Source organism: Pimephales promelas, chromosome 3 (genome assembly GCF_988280905.1).
Source record: "Pimephales promelas chromosome 3, fPimPro1.hap1.1, whole genome shotgun sequence".
NCBI classification, from domain to species: domain Eukaryota; kingdom Metazoa; phylum Chordata; class Actinopteri; order Cypriniformes; family Leuciscidae; genus Pimephales; species Pimephales promelas.
In genome coordinates this window covers 44,072,166-44,093,164 of record NC_142771.1, presented here as the reverse complement: position 1 = coordinate 44,093,164, position 20,999 = coordinate 44,072,166, and the positions used below count along the sequence as shown (strand labels likewise).

Here is a 20,999-nt window from a genome sequence, read left to right as displayed (position 1 = left end):
AGTTCACAGTAGGTGGCGGTAATGTGCAAAATCGATGCGAATCGCGAAGAAGAAAAAGAAGAAAAAGAAGAAGGCAGGAAAAGGTAAACATTAACAAGGAGGAAAAGGAAGCGTGGATAACTTGACCAAGCTGAAAAAATGATGCCATATTCCTGGTTGATGCGTTCCTGGACGAGTGCAAGGTAAATAACATTATCTCAGTGGTGGAAAAGCATACTAATTAATGCTAATTGCAAGGTCTAAGACCATAATAGACTCTGACTGAGGTATTGCAGGGAAGGTGCAAAATTAAAAACACTCCAAGCAAAGTGCAACTATACAGGTTCATTGTCTTTATTCAAATGCAAGCTATAGTGCTGAGCTGATTTCCTACATTAGAGCCAGTGAGAGTTTAATTAAATATTATGTAAAAACGTCTCACTTTCTTTTGTTCTTTTTTTTTTCAATGTAGAAAGGGTTTTCTAGATCTGTCTGTACAGTACAGGACCACGACCGTTAGACTGAATTTTTACAATGTAATATTTATTATAACATTGGTTTTATAATGGGATTGTAGGTAGCAATAACCTTAGTGGGTGGAGGTTTATTCTGTGGCTCAATTGTTTATTTAGGTGGATCAGCATGGACACACTGAAGGAGGGTCAAAACAATCAACAAAGCTGTGCGTTTGGCTTGATGAGGACAATGGTCAACCTCTGCCAAAAAGACGTAGAGCTGGGGAGAGACGAAAGCGAAATTCAGCTAACGTTACTGGTTGGTTTTTTGATTTTTTTTTTTAGTTTTTTCATCAGTAGTTGCATTCATTATTAATTGAGCAAGTTCTAAATGGATATTCATATTTTTGCAGTTTCTTCAGCAAGCGTCACACCCTCCTGTGCTCCATCAACCAGCACAACTGAGACACTACAAGACACTGTGACCATCGAAAATTTAGTTTTTTTTCCCTTTATACTTGTTTCCTCATTTGTTGTGTGTTAATTGCCCAGATTTACCATTGCCTTCTTCCCTTTTCATTTTTAGACTCCCTCATTCAAGAGGTCAGAGACCTCTTGGGAAATGGTGCTGAACAACCTCTCCCCTCACTTTGGAGGGACAGGCAAACTTCCTTTCTGGAAAATTGGACAGTATTAAGGCCCTTCATGGTGAACAATACTGTATGTTGTCATCAGAGAAGCCGAAGGAGGGGGTTTGCCATCATTGTGGACACAAGGCTGCAGTAGTGATGTGTAGAGACTGTTAACCACGATCACTCTACTGCACAGCCTGTGACCTTTCCACACATGAGGCCCTGGTGCTTCATAACAGAGCATCCATGGTGGAGGGGTTCTTCAGACACCTGCCACCATCCACTTTTGTTCAGCAGGATGAAGGAGGGAAATTCTCCTATTATGAAAAAGGTTTTTTTTTTTTTAATCTCAGGTTATATACACTCACCTAAATTATTATTAGGAACACCAGTTCAATTTCTCTTTAATGCAATTATCTAATCAACCAATGACATGGCAGTTGCTTCAATGCATTTAGGGGTGTGATCCTGGTCAAGACAATGTCCTGAACTCCAAACTGAATGTCAGAATGGGAAAGAAAGGTGAGCTAGGCAATTTTGAGTGTGGCATGGTTGTTGGTGCCAGACGGTCCGGTCTGAGTATTTCACAATCCGCTCAGTTACTGGGATTTTCACGCACAACCATTTCTAGGGTTTACAAAGAATGGTGTGGAAAGGGAAAAACATCCAGTATACTGCAGTCCTGTGGGCCAAAATGCCTTGTTGATGCTAGAGGTCAGAGGAGAATGGGCCGACTGATTCAAGCTGATAGAAGAGCAACTTTGACTGAAATAACCACTCGTTACAACTGAGGTATTCAGCAAAGCATTTGTGAAGCCACAACATGCTCAACCTTGAGGCGAATGGTACCACTCATCTCCACTACAAATAGGAAAAAGAGGCTACAATTTGCAAGAGCTCACCAAAATTGGACAGTTGAAGACTGGAAAAATGTTGCCTGGTCTGATGAGTCTTGATTTCTGTTGAGACATTCAGATGGTAGAGTCAGAATTTGGCGTAAACAGAATGAGAACATGGATCCATCATGCCTTGTTACCACTGTGCAGGCTGGTGGTGGTGGTGTAATGGTGTGGGGGATGTTTTCTTGGCACACTTTAGGCCCCTTAGTGTCAATTGGGCATCATTTAAATGCCAAGGCCTACCTGACCATTGTTTCTGACCATGTCCATCCCTTTATGGCCACCGTGTACCCATCCTCTGATGGCTACTTCCAGCAGCATAATGCAATGTCACAAAGCTCGAATCATTTCAAATTGGTTTCTTGAACATGACAATGAGTTCACTGTACTAAAATGGCCCCCACAGTCATCAGATCTCAACCCAATAGAGCATCTTTGGGATGTGGTGGAATGGGAGCTTCGTGCCCTGGATGTGCATCCCACAAATCTCCATCAACTGCAAGATGCTATCCTATCAATATGGGCCAACATTTATAAAGAATGCTTTCAGCACCTTGTCGAATCAATGCCACGTAGAATTAAGGCAGTTCTGAAGGTGAAAGGGGGTCAAACACAGTATTAGAATGGTGTTCCTAATAATCCTTTAGGTGAGTGTAGGCTATTTTACATCTTACACAAACCCTGGTTTACTCCAACAAACAAGCTGGATGAAGTTTTGTTTGATAGAAACAACAACCTCACTGTTTCATTTACACTAATATGTAAACTAATTCTGCTTTTTAGATTGCATGTTACCAATCGTTCCTCCCTGCTGCGACTGCTCCACTGGGCAAACAATCTTTTCCAGGGGAAAGCCAGTTATTTTAGTTGGAATGAATGGTAACTTTTTTTATTTCTTCATATTGTGTTTTTTGTTTCTCGCGAACAATAGATAATTGTTTTTTTCTGAAATTTCAGGAAGATACAACCTATTCCTTCCATCAGTAAACTGCTCCTGTGGAAAAACCTTGCCAGTAACCATGAGTGATCTGGTTGAAAGTGGTTACTGGCCAGCCACTGTCAATTTTGAGACCTTGTACATGGTGGACTTGTTCACCACGTATGAAGATCTTAAAATCACTGCCCCAGGGATGTCAAGACAAGCTTTTGTCAGCATGCTTGAGTGTCGTACAAAACTCTTTGGGCGAGTGAGTGGACTCATCATTTCTTATTTGGATTACGTTTTAAATAACTGTTTCATTGTTAGGACTTGTTCTTACAATCCCCAATGTTTCAGTACATATTTCTTGATGGAGCCCTTTCTTTGTCCTGACCATTGTCTGAAGCCAACCTTTCTTTTTTTCACTTTTGCTCTCAGAGTGGTAAGATATGTGGGGACACAATGCAGAGGGCCTTCCTCGAATGGGCCTATGCCAAATTTGAGGTTGACAAGCTGTCTCAGGTCCATCATTTTCAGTGCCCTGCATGCACACCCACCATGTTGGCAGTTGCAGTGGATGGGAACCGCAAATTATATCGTTTCAAAAGCCAACCAGGGTGTGTAACATTCAAGGACAATGAAAAGTACAAATCAAGTACAAATTACTTCTATAAAATAAATTTGACCCACATCTACATCTAAAGACCAAGACCTGATGGGTTTTTTGATGGAGTCTTTTTGGCCAGTGATGCTGAGGTGTCCTCCTTTGTTGATTACATCCATGGAAAAACTGGACATGTAAGCTAAATTTATATTTCTTCATGTGTAACACCACAGTTTCACATTTTTTATGAATGCTTGCCAGTTTTTCTCCCCAAAATGTAAACATTATTTGCTTTATGTAAGTGATAGAGCGGCATTACTCCATCAAATGCCATAATACCATGATTTACAGCTTATTTTATAAAATGTAACTGTGTAAATGTCTGTATTTGCCCTCATCTGTTTAAGAATCCAGGAAAAGGGAGATGTGGTGCGGGTCAGTGGACCGCAGCACGAGAGTCCATCAACAAGTCTGCGAGTAAACTAGATGAGGAAGGTGTTGAAGTGGCTGTCTGCCGTCATGGGGTTTTGTTGAAGGGATTGAATATGTTCCGTAGAGAAGTTTTTGCATACCCATTATATCTCCAGAAACAGCTAGCTTCACAGAACGTTCAGTTCTTTTGTTCTGATGTGGTCTGCAAATATTGGCCATATCTGGAAAGAGTTGTGGACCACTGTCCAGAGTTGGAGGACTTGCTGGATATGCGTATATGCATATGCATGCAAAAGCGCATTCATGGATGTGTGAGGTAATCATGACAATTAGATGTATTTCTTACCATTTGTACCACATGTTATGATTGTCTGTCCTCTGCCCCTACTTGTTGTTTTCCAAATAATTACATTCATGTAAATGTGTTGCAGTTAAAATGGGGGGGGGGGGGGGGGGGGCAATCAAGAAGGAGCTGGAACAACAATCGGGGAGGAGGTCGAACAGGTTAACAGCTTCCTCTCCCGAGCAGCCATATGTTCCAAGTACATGTCAAAAGCCGGTAAGCATTTTTCATGTATAGTTGTGTCAAAATTGAGACCAAGGGGTTTGAACACTGATGCTCGGCCTTTGCATTTTAGAGTTCCATGCATAGGTCAAATGCATAGGTGAAAACAAGAAAATAAGTCTAATCAGCTTACAGACACTGATCAGGATTCTCTTTATGATAATTTATCTTCTGACTCGTTAATTAAGTGTATGATTATTTCCAGGTTAATGTGACAATATTAGAGAATGATCAATGTAGTATCTGATCTTTGGTCCTCACTGTGAACCTAAATTACTGCACATTCATTGTGTGTCAAGTTCGCACAGACATGCTGACAATCCAGGCAAGTGGCTGGAACAAGCGAAAGGCAGAAAACCTTGACCGGACATTGGCCAAAAGATACGTCAAGGTACTTACTAGGCAAATATGCATAACAACATTTTTGTTTTTTAAATTGTCTCAGGATTTGTCAACATGGACATTTCTTTTGGACAGACTGTACAAAGGATTGCAGAGGCAACAAAAGACCTAGAGAAACTCACCGCTGAGTTATCTCTACAGCAAGACACAGTCCAGCAGTGGGTGTCTGATGTTCAGCGGTGGACCTCAGGTAATTTGAAAAAATTATTTAATGGCATATTTTAAAGCATCATTGGCTCTGCTCTTATACAGGGGATTTAAAAGAGGCTGATTGTAAATGGGCATTCATTTGTTTTTGTTTTTTTGTCATACAAAGAAGCAACAATCCAAAATGACCTGCAGAGGACCATCGAGGGGCTATATTTGGGCATCAAACAGCGAAAATTTCAGCTGTATCGTCAGTCTGGTGAGAGCAGACAAGGCAACTAGTAATGCAGATTTGTGAAAAAATGAATTCACTACTGATTTATACATAGTAAAAATAGCAAACCAATTTATATATATAAAAAAAAAAGTATTTTTACTACAAGTCAGGGCAGCATACTGAAAAACTGTCAAAATCATAATAAGGTTTAGTGCAATATCCAAATATTTCCAATATTTCTGCAAAGTGCAGAGATGTCCTGACCTATCTATTTTGTCCTCTATTTAAAAAAAATGTATGATTGTTTAAAACAGATTTTGGAAAAAATGCAAAAAAGATTACACAAAATCTGTCACAATAATCATAACACATACATGCATATTGTGAAGTCGTATTTTGTATGGTGCTATTGTGTAGTCATCGTGTGAATCCACACTCATTTTGTGTTTCTTATTGTAGGTGGGAATAAGCGAAGGCATCAACTGAGAAAAAAGATTGCTGTTGAGAAGAAAGCCTTGGAAGTTGCCATCAATGACTACAATGCTACTGTGGGGGAAGTTGGAAAAACTCCCTCCTCCCAATGAACTCCTGGCTGTGGACAACTACTCCTGGCCATGGGAATGTAAGTACTTCCTCTGAAATGCACTGAATACAATTTGTTTTATGCACACATCTTGATGTAAATATGGAATCTGATGTAAAAAACGTTATCTGATGTTAAAAAAATAACACATGGGGCAATATACAAAAAAAAGAAAAAAAGAATGCAGAATGCAATTTGTAAATGTATGTGATCAAACCCCTTTGCGAAGCGCTGGGGTTCTATCTCATCCTTCCAGGGTTTATTTCTCTATTGTAGTAGTACAGCATGCAAAATATCTTCTGTCCCAATATTTTTATAAATGGTAAATGGACTGCATTTATATAGCGCCTTCATAGACCTAATGGCCACCAAAGCGCTTTACATTTTGCCTCACATTCACCCATTCACACACACATTCATACACCGACACCGATATATATATTCATACATCATCTTTTAGAGTATGAAAATAACTGCTGTTTGCAGACTTAGTTTCTTAGTTTGAGCCACATAGCTCACTGATTGTCTGCCATACATGGCAAAAGAGTCAACAGCAAGATGCATTGCTCAATTGAGCGTCAGCGTCAGTTCTGGCAGGCCAGGTAGTCAAGACGCTGTTTATGCCATTTGCTAATACAATCTCGTCAGCTGATCCGCTCCAGCTGAGCTGCATTAGCTGAGTTACTCCCCTTGCTGCTCAATGGCCAAAGCTCAAACAAGCGCACCATTTAAGCTCATTCAGTTTGCTCAATACATGCTTGCTGCTCGCTTCTGCTGCTTTATGCGTTGTTTAAAAAATCACTCATGTTGTTAAGCGCAAAAGTACTGTTTTCACTCATTCTATTGTCTGCTATGACTTCCACCGCTGTCGAAGAAGAATGGCACGACTCTTCTGAGGAAACCCGGCCATCATCATTCCAAACAGATCAGAGGCAGGATGCCAGCCCGGAAGATAACGCCACCGCTCGTAGGAGTTCTCGGCGGCTGGCGAATAAATCGTCCCAACTATGCATCGGCGATTGGCCCGTGGCAAAAATACTGGAAACCCTATTTTTAAACGTCATTCAGCCTCCGCGTGGCACTTCTCATGAGGACCTATTTGCCCTCCTCTGCGATTCTATAGCCATTCCAGTCGTTGACTCTCCGCCGGTGCCTCCTCCCCAGTCCGGAAAAAAGCACACATCGAAGCGAAAAAATCCCGAGACGGCCAACAAAGCCCCAGCGCAAAAACGAGTCACCTGCCCTGTTCGTCCAGGCCCAAGTGCTTTTTCAGATGATCCAGTGCTCATGGCACTTTCTGATATCCAATCTTCTCTCCTCGGAATGTTCGCTAGGATATCAACACTGGAAGACGGCTCCCTCTCGACGTCCACCATGGCTTCAACTTCCGCTGTTGTCTCCGACCTGCATCATCCGCGCCAGCCTCAAAGTGATGACGTCACCACGGAATTTTTACCTAAAAGGACCCTAGCAACCACCGTACCTTTCTCCACTGGCTCGCCTTTTTTCCCACCAGCTGCTGCCATCTCTCATCAGCTGAGGGGACAGATATTGGCAGGTAATGACATTAACCTCGTTAAACTCCTACTGGGCTCCGAGCTGTGTGAACGGCGTGTCGTAGACTGTGGTGACGTGCATGTGGAGCTTAAAGATGGGGATCCTAGACTTTCAAAAATCCTGACTTTTCCTGAGTTCGTTACCGCATTCGGAGTTTATAGGGACGTAATTTGTGAAGTCTATCCAGCGCGCAGAGCCGAACTAGATACCTATCTGGCCATAATTTCTGACCTAGCTCTCTCTTACGGTGGGGTTCTATTCTATGAGTATCACAAGTCTTTTTCTGCAAAAGCTGTTATGTTTATTCAACGCTTCGATCAGAGACTAGACTGGTCCGTGGTCGATCTCGCGCTCATAAGTAGACACTTTACAGGTCACCAAATCCTGTCCTGCTCCGTTTGTGGCTCTCTCTCACATTCTACCAACTTATGCTCTAAATCTAAGCCTTCCTCCATGTCTCATCCTGGCCCGAGCTACAAAACTGGCTCCCAGGTGAATAACTTTACTACTCCTATTTGCTTTAATTTCAATGAAAATATTTGTAGGATGCATAATTGTAAATATTTTCACGTTTGTAGCTACTGTGGGAGCGCCCACCCAAAGTCTGTGTGCCCGAGGAGAACATGCTACATAAAAATGGAACGAAAGAAATAAAACCATCAACTCCCATAAACGTTCCCAAGTTGGGACGGGCGTTAAAAAAGCATCCTGACCGCTGTTTTGTGGATTATTTACTGACTGGTCTTGTTCAGGGTTTTTTGCTGGGCTGCTGCATTTTCCTGCTGTATCTTTCCATTGCCATAACCTATTGTCCGCGTCTCAGGAGCCGGAAACTGTGGATACCTTGCTCGAGAAAGAGGTTAAGAAAGGATTCATGATAGGCCCATTTGACAATTCTCCCTTCCCGACTTTTAGGATAAGTCCTATAGGGGTAGCCACTCGAAAATATTCGGGTAAAAAACGTTTAATTATCGATCTTTCTGCTCCCCACAATGGTTTGGCTGACAGCATTAATAGCCTTATTCCTTTAACCCCGTTTTCACTTTTTTACAACACCGTGGAAGACGCTATCAAATTCATTAAAAAGGCAGGACGTGGAGCTTGGCTTGCAAAAGCAGATATTTCCGATGCTTTTAAAATTATGCCATTGCATCCCTCACAGTGGCATTTGTTCGGCGTCCAGTGGAGGAAAAAATTGTATTTTGCGGTTAGACTCACTTTTGGCTGTCGTGCAGTCCAAAAATATTCGATACTTTGTCTGAAGCTTTGTGTTGGATTCTTCTTAATAACGAGAAATTATTATTCGTCCTTCATCTTTTAGATGATTTTCTTCTAGTAGATTTTCCTCAAACGCACCTTTTCTGAATTAGGCGTTCCTCTCTCGGAAGAAAAGACCGTGGGTTCAGTCAAAGTCATTGAATTCTTAGGCATTTCTCTCGATTCAAATAAAATGCAAGCTTCACTCCCCCTCGAGAAGTTATCCCGGATAAGACAAGTTATGAAAGTCGCAAAAAATTCAAAATCTTTTTCAAAAAGGGACTTGCTCTCTCTGTTGGGGCACCTTAATTTCGCAATGAGAGTAATTCCTCAAGGCAGATCATTTATTTCCAGGCTTCTTGACCTTTCTAAATCTGCACAAGATCTCAGTGATGTAGTTATTTTAGACGCGGGATGTAGATCTGAGCTAAAATTTTGGTCTGTGCTTTTAGATAAATGGAATGGCATTTCCTTTTTTCTCAATGATTTCATGGAGTCCTCTTTAGCCCTTAATCTGTATACTGATGCTGCACCTTCAGTAGGGTTCGGGGGGGGGTTTAAAAACGAATGGTTTGCATCCGCTTGGCCGGAAGAAATGCGTTCCCTACCTGCTGGTGATTCTTCGACAGCCCTATTAGAACTGTATTCGATCGTCGTCGCATGCATTCTGTGGGGTAAATACTGGGCCAGGAAACAAATCATGTTTTTCTGCGATAACGAGGCTACGGTTAATATAATCAATAAGAGGCGTTCATCCATTCCATTTATCAACAGGTTCATGAGACGTCTTACATGGCTATCAGTTTTGGGGAACTATCATTTTCGTGCCAAACATATTCCCGGTTTGAATAATAAAGTTGCCGATTCTTTGTCTCGTTTCAATTTTCAGAAATTTCATCTCCTGTGTCCAGCTGCAGCACAATCAAGCCTGGAATGCCCACCTTTCAGTCAAACCATTCTAGATTGAAAACCCCTCTTCAATCCTATATGCATTCTGCTGCGCAGTACATGCGGGGGGGTTTGGCTAGTTCTACATTAAAATCGTATGATTCTGCATGGTCTTATTTCATTAGTTTTTGTGCTTCTTTATCTGTAGCTGTTCTGCCTATCAAAATATCATATATTAGTGCGTTTATAGTCCACTGCTTCGAGGATCGGAAACTTCAACCTTCTTCTATAAAAAATACTGTTTCTGGCATTCAATTCCATCTGCGCTGCCTGGATCCATCTGCCTCCAGTATTTTGGAAACTCCTTCCATTCGCCTTTTGCTGAACGGGATCAAAAGGCATTCTCCACAAGGCAATGATAAATGTCTCCCTTTTACACTGCCTTTGGTTAAACAAATCATATCAAAATTACGGGATGGGTGTTTTGGGTCATACACGGATCAATTGTTAGAAACAGTCATTCTCACAGCTTTTTTTTGGTTTTCTAAGGGGTGGTGAAATTTCTTCACGCACTTGTTCTTTTGACCCAAATCTCAATCTAACAATTTCCGATGTCTCAATTCACGATCACCATTTCACATTATATCTAAAACACTCCAAAACTGATAAAAACCGTGAAGGCGTTATTGTGTACATCTCTGAGTCTAACACTGCTTTTTGTCCTCTGATTTCCATGCTGTTCTATTTGAGGTACCGTGCAAGTGCTGATCCGCAGGAACCGTTGTTCGTCACGCAGGCATCCTTTGTCAATTCTGTGGACTGCCCCCGGACCGCTATACTGCTCATTCGCTGCGCATCGGCGCAGCAACAACAGCGGCTGCATCCGCTCCGGTTTCAACCCTCAAAGCCATGGGACGGTGGTCTTCTGCTGCTTACGAAAGATACCTCCGTCCCGATGTTCGGGCTATTCTTAACGCACAGAAAGCCATGAGTTCAGTTCTCTGATTTGTTTCGCTAAATAAATTTATAATCATTATTTTGCTATAGCACTCTCCTCATTAATGTCCCTGAATGAGCGACCTGTTAATTTTCATCTAGTTCGTCTCGGATGTGGATATCTCCATACACCGTAGTCCGTCAAATAGTTCAAGACAAATAGATTATAATCTATGTAACAACATGTTTAAGTTTGCGGTCTGACGTCATTCCAATAATAATAGCCTACATTTTAATTGTAGCTCAGACGACACCGATCGAGTATTTATTTATTATTTATTTTGGGGGGAATTATTTATTTTAGCTCGTCTAGTCAATTAATCATCCTCTGTATCACAGAGGATTGCCAGGTGTGGTTTTGTTTTGGGGGATATTTTAGTTCTCACAGTCCTAAACTGTGTGAGCGTTCCCTAATGCTGCTGCTGTCAGAGCTGAACAGAGCCATACCGCCAAATTTCAATTCAGGAACATCAACTATTGCAATCATTTAATAAATTCTAAATAAAAAATTTTTCATTAAAATTTTTGTCTGTGTTGTTCTTGACTTAATGGACCTGACAGAAATTCAATTCCGATGCATTGCTCAATTCAACTTCAAAAAACTATAATATCTCCACTTCACATAGGGTAATGAGATCCTACAATTTGCATCAGAGAACAAAATCAGCCTTGCCTCAGTTTAAAAGAGAGCATAGAGTCCATAGGGCAGCATGTATAGACAGAAGAATACAAAAGACAAATGTACTGGATGTTTCCTTATGGAGCACAGTCACTGCTTGAAAAAGGGGACATTTGTTCTTATTACAGGAGGTAAATAATTTCCTCTTTTTGTACCATTTGCACAGGTTGTACTAACCACTTGTCCACCACAAGTCCTCCTCCCATCCAGCCCACCACCGGTCCTCCCATCCAGCCCACCATCCAGCTCACCACCAGTCCTCCCATCCAGCCCACCACCAGTCCTCCCATCCAGTCAACCATCCAGCCCACCACCAGTCCTCCCATCCAGCCCACCACCGGTCCTCCCATCCAGTCCACCATCCAGCTCACCACCAGTCCTCCCATCCAGCCCACCACCGGTCCTCCCATCCAGTCCACCATCCAGCTCACCACCAGTCCTCCCATCCAGCCCACCACCGGTCGTCCCATCCAGTTCACCATCCAGTCCTCCCATCCATCCTACCACCGGTCCTCCCATCCAGCCCACCACCAGTCCTCCCATCCAGTCCACCATCCAGCCCACCACCAGTCCTCCCATCCAGCTCACCACCAGTCCTCCCATCCAGCCCACCACCAGTCCTCCCATCCAGCTCACCACCAGTCCTCCCATCCAGCCCACCACAGAACCACCTCAGCAGAAACGCAGTAAGTTCTGCTGATATTTTCAAATAGCATATAAATCATGATTCAATTGCTAGTCGTGTAGTCAATGGCTAGACGCAAGTTCAAACGCTCAAGCTGTGGGCGCTCAAGCTTCTGTGCGACCCGAGAGCAGCAGCGTGAATGCTGATCGTTGCTTTTTTATGTGTGTTCACGTTCGTTTGTTGTTATGTCAGCGTGCACTTTTTAAAACTTTTAAACTTTTTTTATCTGTTAATCCGGAGCCATGAATTGTGTCTATTTGTCACTTTTGATTGCGATGCTTAATCGCTTTACCTGGGGAAGTGATGGCAACGGCAGGGCTGGCCACAGGATTACCTACTCCCGAGAGCTACTGCTTGAACTTCGTCCACTTGCATCTGCTGCTAATGATAATAGTCCATATCTGGTTCGCAGCAAGGAAAGTTCTACAACAGGGGATATTCATAAAGTTCCCAAAAGTCGACGGAGGAAGAGAGGAAGGAGAGGCGGTGTACAACGCCGATTAAGGAGATGTGGGTTGTCTGATAAACGCCGGCTCCCTCCGCTTCCCACCATTCTTCTCTCTAATGTACAGTCCATTCGGAATAAAGCTGATGAACTGGAAGCTTACGCTAGGTGTAAGTGTGACTTCAGAGACACATGCCTGCTAGCTTTCTCTGAGACATGGCTGGGAGACGCGGACAAGAACGAGGATCTACGCATTAGCGGCTTTGGGTGCCCTGTGCGCATGGACAGGTCACCTGTCATAACAAAAAAATCCACCGGGGGAGGAGTCTGCTTCTACATCAATGAGAGGTACTGTAACACCGTCACTATTCGGGAGGAAATCTGTACCCCCGATCTCGAGCTGCTATCTATCTCTCTTCGCCCTTTCTATCTTCCAAGAGAGTTTCCTCAGCTCTTCTTTACCCTGGTGTACATACATTCGTGTGCAAACGCTTCCTCAGCCGCTCACGTGATCGCAGAAGTGACCAATAGACTCGATGCTCTCTCACCTGATGCCCCAAAATTTGTTATGGGAGTTTTTAACCACTGACAGACACATAAGACACTGAAAACATATGAGCAGTATATTTCTTGTGCAACAACTATGAACAATTCCACCATTGACTTATGCCTCGGCTCAGTGCCTGGTGCTTTTAAATCTGTGCCAATGCCTGCTTTTGGCGCATCTTACTACAATAGTGCCCTCCTGTTACCTACCTATAAAGCCATCTGTAGGCGACAGGAAAGGATTGTTAAGACGGTGAAATGCTGGACTGAAAATGGCATTGCCAGCTTACAAGCTTGTTTGGAATGCACAGACTGGGACATGTTTTATAGTTCCTGCTCTGATTTAAATGAACTTACACAAACTGTGTCATCTTATATTTCGTTTTGTGTGGACAGTAATATTCCCTGTAAAAACATTACACTATTCCCTAACAACAAACCATGGGTCACTAAAGAGTTAAAAAGTGTTCTGAATAAAAAGAAATGCATTTTTTATACAGGGAGTAGTCAGGAAAAGAAAGAAATAAATAGAGAATGAGGAATGGGATAAGGAAAGCTAAAATTAAGTATAAGGATAAGGTGGAACACAAGTATAGCAGTGGGGATCTTCGTGCAGCCTGGAGGGGAATCAAAGCAATGTCCTCAGTTACTCAGGGAAGCGGAGACAGTAGGAAACCGGTAACAATTAGTGGAATAAATGATGCTGATCTCTCAAATGCTTTTAATAATTTTTATTCCCGTTTTGAAAAATATGACTTCTCTGTAAATATTTATTGTTTGAGACAGTCTCTATTTTCTCAAAATGAGGCTACCATCAGTCAGGAGTGTGTCAGGGACCATCTGAATAGGGTCAATATCAGGAAGGCCCCTGGACCTGATCTGTGGGCGGACACTACGCTATTGTGCCGATCAGCTGAGTAGCGTTCTCCAGCACATCTTCCAGATGTCACTGGACAGTAGTGTAGTTCCCTCTCTCTGGAAATCATCCAAAGTGATCCCAGTTCCAAAGATTAGCAAACCTATGCAATTAAATGATTTCAGGCCTGTTGCTCTAACATCACTAATTATGAAGGTATTTGAGAAAATCATTAAAAACCGGGTACTATCAGCTGTAGAGGAAAAACTTGACCCCCTGCAATTTGCATATCGAGCGGGGAGGGGAGGAGAGGACGCAAAGCTTTTTATTTTGAATAATGTATACAAGCATTTAGAGAAACCAAAATCCCATGCCAGGCTTCTGTTTGCAGATTTTTCCTCCGCTTTTAATACAATGCAACCGCATATTCTAATAGACAAGCTCCTGTGTGATTTTAATTTGCCTCATCAACTTGTTTTATGGATTTTAGATTTCCTAACTGTAAGAGAGCAAAGGGTCTTTGTAAATGGGCATTTCTCAGAATCCTTATTGCTCTCTACAGGATCACCTCAAGGGTGTGTCCTCTCACCCCTTCTTTTTATCATGTACACAAATGACTGCAGAAGTGCCCAGGAGAGTAGCTATTTGGTCAAGTTTTCCGATGACACTGCGTTGTTGTCACTCCTCCAAGGTCCAGTATCTGACCACGCGAATGCTCTGACTGATTTTATCTCATGGTGTGATAACCATTTTCTTAATTTGAATGCATCAAAAACCAAAGAATTAATTATTGACTTTAGGCGGAAGAAAGATACTGCTAGTTCAGAGAGCATTATTTATAACGATAAGGTGGAAATTTTTTCATCATATAAATACTTGGGCACTGTTTTGATGACCATCTTAAGTTTGATATAAACAGTGCTGCCATTGTGAAGCGAGGGCAACAGAGAATTGATCTTCTCCGCAAACTAAAATCCTTTTCTGTCTCGCCGGTCATCCTGTGTAGATTTTATCAGTCTTTTATTGAGAGTCTCTTAAGTTTTTCTTTTATCTGTTGGTTTCACAACCTGACAGTCAAAGACAGGAATAGCCTGAACTATATTGTGAATATCTGCTCTAAAATTATTGGTGTGAAACAGAGAGACCTCACTGTTTTCTGTAACCAACAAATAGTTCGGAAGGCAGCGAGTATCCTAGCTGCTCCGGGACACGCTGTGGCAGGCGAATTTTCTCTGTTGCCCTCAGGGCGTCGTTATGCGCTTCCCGTATGTAAGACGAACCGCTACTCCAAATCTTTCATTCCTTGTGCGATTAAACTATTAAACTCTAGGTAGGGTTTTTGAGGTTTTTTAAATGTGCACATAACTGACTGACAGTATGTTGTGAATATTGTGTCTGATTGTTCTATGTATTCATGCTGCTCTAAATGAATTGCCCCTTGTGGGATTAATAAAGTTGACTGAACTGAACTGAAGCGTATAAGAATAAATATATTATTTTTCATATATTTAATCAGGATATACGTGATAACCATGTTAAACGTCTCGGTTACGTATGTAACCCTCGTTCCCTGAGTAGGGAACGGAGACGTTACGTCAGAAGGGACGGAGATTGGGGGTTTCGCATAGAAAGCCAATCCTTTTCGAGTATTTAAAAACGAGCCAATGGCATGCGATGCCTTGGGGCTGCGGAAATTTGCATAGCGTACTCCGCCCTACTCCGTGAGTATAAAAGGAGGAAGTGAATGCAACCGCAGTATGTCCTCGCTGAGGAGCCAAGACTGAACTCGGCGTCTACCCAGCGATACAGCAGAAGTGGCAGGGAGACGTAACGTCTCCGTTCCCTACTCAGGGAACGAGGGTTACATACGTAACCGAGACGTTCCCTTTCGTAGTCACTTCGAGTTACGTCAGAAGTGACGGAGATTGGGGGTCTGTGCCATCACGCCATCTTCAAGCTGTCTTCCAGTGCCCTGCGAAAGTCTGGACCCCTGAGCCTTACCTTTTTATTTATTTTTTTTTGGGGATCCCACTTTGACACAGGATTACCAAGGTACACTGGGAAACATTTCCCGGGAGGGACATTTCCATTTTTTTTTTTTTTTTTTTTTTTTTTTTTTATGTATTTATTTTATTATTATTTTTTTTAGTGCCTTCTTGTCTCATTTAGTTTTTAAGTTTCTATTGCAGTTTTATATCTGTGTCTCTTTTATTCCTTGTAAAGCACTTTGGTCAACCTCGGTTGTGTTTTAAATGTGCTCTATAAATAAATGATTGATTGATTGATTGACATGCTACCAGCTGCCTACCAAAGGGAGGACTTACGAATACACATATGGCCACAAGGAACGCATATGGAATCACTGGAGCACCAACCGCAGGTGGCTACTAAAATTTAACTCCAGGGGTGGCAGATGGCTTGCCAAGGGAAGACACATGCTCAGAAAGGCTTACAGTGGATAATACACATGAGACGGTTACCATGGGGAACCGTACGCATGGAGGCACCTAGCCAGCATCCAGAGCAACAGCAGTGGTGCCCGCATCGTCGGTGCTGGAGGACTCAAGACTTCAATGGAAGAACTGAGGAAATATTGCACTTATCCAGTCCGGGGAGTGGAGTGGCGAGCAAGCGAAGACACCTGAGCGGATCCAGAACTGGCCGAAACGAGAACGTGAGAGGACACTGGCCCAATTCGCAGATTATAGAATCTGGCGAAGGTGTTGGGTGTCGCCCAGCCTGCAGCTCTGCAGATGTCTGTTAGCGAGGCGCCGTGCGCTAGAGCCCAAGAGGAGGCCACACTCCGAGTGGAATGGGCCGTCACACCAAGGGGGCACAGACGGCCTTGCTGCTGGTAAGACAAAGCAATGGCGTCCACTATCCAGTGGGACAGCCGTTGCTTTGAGAGAGCCCTTCCCTTCTGGCTCCCCCCATGACAGACAAAGAGCTGGTCTGAGGTCCTGAAACACCGCGTTCTGTCGACATAGGTGCGGAGAGCACGTACCGGACAGAGCAGTGCCAAGGCTGGGTCTGCCTCCTCCAGGGGCAGCGCTTGCAGGTTCACCACCTGGTCCCGGAAGGGAGTGGTGGGAACCTTGGGCACATATCCAGGCCGGGGTCTCAGGATCACGTGAGAGTAAGCCGGCCCGAACTCCAGGCACGCTTCGTCAACGGAGAATGCGTGCAGGTCCACCACCCTCTTGATGGAGGCCAATTCAACCAGGAGTGCTGTCTTCATGGACAGAAACTTTAACTCTACCGATTGCAAAGGCTCAAAGGGATGCCTCTGCAGAGCACTTAAAACTACCGAGAGGTCCCAAGAGGGTACGAGGGGAGGACGAGGCGGATGCAGCCTCCTCGCTCCCCTCAGGAACCTGATGACCAGGTCGTGCTTCCCTAAGGACTTACCTTCCACTGCTTCATGAGAAGCGGCAATGGCCGCGACGTAAACCTTAAGGGTGGAGGGCGACAGCCTGCGCTCCAACCCTTCTTGCAGGAAGGAAAGCACGACCTCGATCAAACACCTCCGGGGGTCTTCTCTGCGAGAAGAACACCAATTGATGAAGAGGTTCCACTTCAACGCATAAAGGTGTCGCGTGGACGACGCTCTTGCGGAAGTGATGGTTTGAGAGAGCCCTTCCCTTCTGGCTCCCCCCATGACAGACAAAGAGCTGGTCTGAGGTCCTGAAACACCGCGTTCTGTCGACATAGGTGCGGAGAGCACGTACCGGACAGAGCGTTCTGTTCAACGCTCAAACCTGTCTCGTCCCGTCCAGGAGCCACACGTGCAGCCTCCAAAGATCGGGACGAGGGTGCCACAGAGTGCCCCGTCTCTGAGAGAGTAGGTCCTGTCTCAGAGGAATAGGCCAAGGAGGTGCTGTCGCGAGGAGCATGAGTTCGGAGAACCACGTCTTGGTGGGCCAGTAGGGGGCTACCAGCAAGACCTGCTCCTCGTCCTCCTTGATCTTGCACAACACCCGTGCAAGGAGGCTCACTGGGGTAAACGCATACTTGCGTGGGCCCCGTGGCCAGCTGTGCGCCAGCGCATCTGAGCCGAGCGTACCCCCGGTCAGGGAATAAAACTGGGCGCAGTGGGACGAGTCCCGAGAGGCGAACAGATCTATCTGTGCCTCCCCGAACTGGTCCCAAATCAGCTGGACCGACTGGGGATGGACCTCAGGTGCTTCTGACTCCATATCAAGAGGTGGCGGGCGAGCTGCGACAACCGGCGTGAGCGTAGATCCCCCTGGTGGTTGATGTACGCTACTGCCGTAGTGTTGTCTGACCGGACAAGCACGTGCTGGCCCGAGAGCAACGCTCTGAAGCGGTGCAGGGCAAGCCGTACTGCCAGCGGCTCGAGGCAATTGATGTGCATGAGGCGCTGGGCTCCTGTCCAGGAACCGGCGGCTGCATGCCCATTGCACATGGCACCCCAACCCGTGGTAGACGCATCCGTGGAGACAACGAGAGGCCTGGAAACTCGCTGAATAGGGACCCCGGTCCGTAAGAAGCTGAGGTTCGACCACGGGAAGAAGGTTCGGCGGCACGCTGGAGTCACTGGAACTCGGAGCGAGCCGCGATGCCATGCCCACCTCGGGACTCGATCGCGAAGCCACAGCTGAAGCGGTCTCATATGAAGCAAACCGAGCGGCGTTGCCGCGGCCGCGGATGCCATATGCCCCAGGAGCCTCTGAAATAGTTTCAGTGGAACCGCACTCTTGCCCTCGAACTGTCGAAGACAAGTCAGCAGTGAGTGCGCGCGCTCATTCGTGAGCTGCGCGGACATGGCGACCGAGTCTATCTCCATGCCGAGAAAAGAGATCCTCTGCACGGGGCAAAGTTTGCTCTTTTCCCGGTTGACCCGAAGGCCCAGACGGGCTAGGTGCCGGAGCACCAGGTCTCTGTGTTCGCAAACCTGAGCTCGAGAGTGCGCTAGTATCAGCCAGTCGTCGAGATAATTCAGGGTGACGATCTTCGTGAAGACGCGAGGGGACAGAGCTAACCCGAATGGGAGAACCGTGTACTTATATGCCTGGCCCTCGAAAGCAAACCGAAGAAACGGTCTGTGTCGAGGCAAAATGGAGACATGGAAGTACGCGTCCTTCAGGTCGATCGCTGCAAACCAATCCTGAAACCGAACACATTCGAAAATGCGTTTGGCCATGAGCATTTTGAACGGTAGTCGATGGAGAGAACGGTTCAAAATGCGCAGGTCCAGGATCGGTCGTAACCCACCGGTCTTTTTGGGGACAATGAAGTAGAGGCTGTAAAACCTGGACCTCACCACGCACCCTTCCGCGCCCTCAGAGACAGAGAGGAGTGTGTGGGCTGACGCACTGGGATGTCGAGCACACCCACTCAAGTCTGTGGGCTCAGTGATGATGTCAAGTCTTTCTTTAACCAACTCAGGGTGCTGCCCACCCGTGGGTGAGAAGCGGGGAGCTGAGAACAAAAGATTCTCCCCCGGCCCTCCACCGGGGGAAGGAGGGGGCCTGCTACCGCCTCCTGGGAAAGACTCGACTTCGTCACTGAGCAGCCCGTGTCAGGATCGTCGCTTAGCCTGGCGTTTAGCGGGGCGTGCGGCCTGAGGGGGCTGTGACGCCTGCCTGCGGCCTCCTCCACGCCGTGGCCCGGGTGAAGGCTGCTGCTGGGGCCGGGCGGGAGGGAGGGGAGCCGCAGGGGGCTGTCCTCGGCGGCGAGCAGCGGGAGGCATCTGTGCCGGCGAGTGGGTGGTGGCAGCAGCTGGTCGCCGGGGCAGAATGTTTTTAATTGCCTCCGTCTGCTTCTGGGCAGTGGAGAACTGCTGGGCGAAGTCCTCGACTGCACCGCCGAAAAGGCCAACCTGGGAGAGTGGAGCGTCGAGCAGACGAGTCCGCTCAGCGCTCCGAACGTCTACAAGGTTGAGCCAGAGATGGCGCTCCTGGACCACACTGGTGGCCATCACCTGACCAACGGCGCGAGCGGCCACTTTCGTTGCCCGGAGAGCAAGGTCAGTGGCAGACCACAAATTTTTAAATGCCGTTGGATCAGTCCCGCCCTCGTGCATGTCTCTGAGCATCTTCGCTTGGAAGACCTGCAAAGTGCTCATCGCATGCAAAGCGGAGGCCGCCTGTCCCGCCGCTCTATAGGAACGCGCCGCCATAGCAGACGAGAACCCACAGGCTTTGGATGGGTGCTTAGGAGGACCACGGGAGGAGGCGCTCTCTGGACACAGCTGCATCGCAACAGAGCGCTCCACCGGGGGCATCCCAGTGTACCCACGGGCGGCCCCACCATCGAGGGGGGGAAAGGCGGGGGAGAGATCGCACTCTCGAGTGGACAGGGGAGCCCCCCAAGAGCGCGATAACTCCGCATGCAGCTCGGGGAAGAAAGGTATTGGAGTTGGCCGTGGCCTTGCGGCGGCAGCTTTGTCCAAAAACCAATCATCCATCCGTGAGAGATCGGGGCAGGACGGAGGGTTCCATTCTAGCCCGATACTCCCAGCGGCTCGAGACAGCATGGCCGTCAGCTCGGGATCCGACGCGGGCAACGCTGGTACTCCCGAATGAGGCAACGCAGCCGCATCCTCATCTCCCGAGGACTCTAGCCCGCCTAGTGATGCTGTGATAGACATCGCATCATCATCTGGAGCGCTGCCCGAAGCAGCCGGCGCCGCCGAAGAAGCAGCCGACTGAATCGAGCTAACGCTTGCTGGCTCTCGCACTGAGGCGGGAGGTGTGGCCCGAGGAACCGTCGGGGCTTTATCCCACACCGTCACCGTTAACCCACCGGGTCGACGGGCCCCCTTCCGTGAAGGAAGCCGATCGAGTAGGGGGGACCGGGGCTCTCACTCTAGTGAGATCATTGAGCCTCGACCTCAGTGAAGCGATGGTCATGTTCCCACAGAAAGAACATGAGTCATCCACGAACGCTGCTGCTGCATTCTGAATGCCCAGGCATACAAAGCAGCGCTCGTGACCATCAGATGACGACAGAAATCTACCACACCCAGAAGAACACGGGCGAACCATCTTTAAAAAGACGTGCCACGTGCAGCTCTTTCAATGAGAGGAGGAAATTCACTCTTTCAGCGCTGAGGCTACCAGGGAGAAGTGCAAAGTCTGGCAGACCACTGCTCAGATCGCAGGCGATGCAGAATCTCGCTGGGTACCGCCGTCACACCAACACTGAAGAGGACGCTCGTCTCGAAGAGTCTTGAACAGTGAGAATGGCTTTCATGAGTGAAGAGGTTCTCTTGGCTCCGAAGCGAAAACATA

At 46.2% G+C, this 20,999-nt stretch overlaps 1 non-coding gene across 1 annotated transcript; it reads left to right on the top strand.

The window, feature by feature from the left end:
- Nucleotides 1-137: 137 nt before the first annotated feature.
- LOC120488696 (uncharacterized) lies at nt 138-5,890 on the top strand (the record flags this gene model as incomplete). Its single annotated transcript, XR_016151669.1, has 14 exons — nt 138-182; nt 612-753; nt 848-929; nt 1,016-1,397; nt 2,749-2,844; nt 2,923-3,152; nt 3,323-3,501; nt 3,595-3,682; nt 3,896-4,236; nt 4,352-4,479; nt 4,785-4,876; nt 4,963-5,077; nt 5,204-5,293; nt 5,711-5,890. It is a non-coding gene; the product is annotated as an uncharacterized LOC120488696 (transcript).
- Between the last annotated feature and the right edge of the window lie 15,109 nt (nt 5,891-20,999).